Below are 1,973 nucleotides of genomic sequence, written 5' to 3' on the forward strand. Positions count from 1 at the left end.
TCCGAACAAAGTACTCAAATTTATTTATTGCTCCATGAAATGTTGGAGAATATACAAGTAAACGTTGAGGTAGTGGACACTCAGCTGTTTCCAAGTAATTACGTTTACGTCGGACGCAAATGTAGTTCAATGGCTTTCTGTAACATCGCATACGGGGATTGCTTCATTTGTTAATTGTCATTACAGGTCCATTACCTTAAACAAAGGACTTGCGTACCTCTATACCAAGCATGCAATTGATGCACGCTGTGCACAGACATATTATTGTTAACCCTTATCATGCTGGACACGATTGATTCTGCCTTTGATACCAGTGTAGATCATGATCGGCCTGCATATCCGTGAAGTCTGATCAAGATCTGTACTGTTCGTCAGTCAGTGAGTATCTGTTTGGTTAGCACCCCTTTTAACTTTAACAGTTAATGATACAGTCCAAACTGAAAGATGGACAGTTACATTATAGAAATTTAGCGGAGTAAGGGTTAAGGTCTATGCGATCATCGGGTCAGTTCGATAGTTCCATTGCTTCAGCTGTAGTAGCAGTTTTAGGGCGCCTGCCTCTACAGCTGAAGGTCGTATGTTCGCTCTCTGATCACGTCATACTAAAGACGTGAGCAATTGGTACTAGCAGCTTCCCCGCTTGGCGCTTAGCAATAAGAGGATAGTTCTAGGACTGGTAGGCCGGGTGTCAGTATAATATGACTGGGAGGAATGTCATGTCACATGATTATGATGTACTCGTATTATACTTGCGAGGCAAAGCTATGGAATTGGGCATTGTGCTCGCAGCTACAAGTAGGCACCGTTGTTTATATGACTGAAAATAAAATGTTGATAAAAGACATTAACCCCGAACAAACGCTCTGCTTTTGAGAATGGAAGAGACGTTGCACCTTTCATAACATCTCATAAACAAACTCAGTTCGAATGTGCAATTTGTTTGGTTGTGTTCTGTGCTTGCAAGGGATCTTCTTATAAATTTCATTAACTATCTAAACACCATTCTTTTAATTGCATCATGGCCGTTGTTAAATGTCGCCCCATACTTGGAGTTAATGTTGTCAGTGTTTCTACCAAGCATGAAGTACATTCAACATTATAACATAGTTCCGCTAGGGGGCGTGAGAAGCGTTGACCTTTTTATTACCTCTCAAACAAAAAGACGCAATTTGCTGTCATTTGCTTTGGTGCGTTCTTTACTTCAAAAACCTCGAGTCTTTGTGGTAGAATTCCTCCTGTGAGGAGTCCATTCACACGTGCCTGAAACAAGGGCAAGAGTACTGACATGGGTGGTAAACGCGCAATCCAATTCCCGCTGGGAATACGCTTAAAATGGGTTGCGCATCAATATATGCATTATCGAGGTAGGTGGGTATTTGTTTCTATAAATAATGATACATTTACATGAATTTTAAAAATGCAAAATGCTATTCGACACAAAAATAAATAAAGATTTGTTATAAGTGAAATATCAGCCATTAATTTAAGAATTAGCTCTTTTATCACGAAAACTCTGCTGGCTCGTTCGGGAAAAAAAGTTTGGGATCATGTAAAATGCCAAATTTTTAACACGTGTGCATACTTTCTGGAAATGTGACGCCTCTAATGATTAAACACGTGTAAAAATGTCATGCATATTATATATACTAGAATAAAACGTTGCTTTTGGGGAAAAGACTGGCAAAAATAATTGGGAATGGGGTTGCACTCCGGGAATGGAGGTGTTCGTATACATTATATAGTCAAATAATCATTTTTAAATCCCAATAGTTTCTACAATGTCTTTGGTTCCTTCTTTTATTATTTTTATTGATTAGGTTTTTTTTGGCAAGAAAACTCCATTGTAGCCAGTGTCCTTAGTAGTTTACGGCTTACGCTAGTCTGAAAGTACACATAAAGATCATCCGTTGGAATTTTTGCAACAAGATACAATCAACGCATACACTACTTTGCTGTTCATATTGAGGTTAAGA

This window comes from Mercenaria mercenaria, chromosome 8 (genome assembly GCF_021730395.1).
Source record: "Mercenaria mercenaria strain notata chromosome 8, MADL_Memer_1, whole genome shotgun sequence".
Taxonomy (NCBI): domain Eukaryota; kingdom Metazoa; phylum Mollusca; class Bivalvia; order Venerida; family Veneridae; genus Mercenaria; species Mercenaria mercenaria.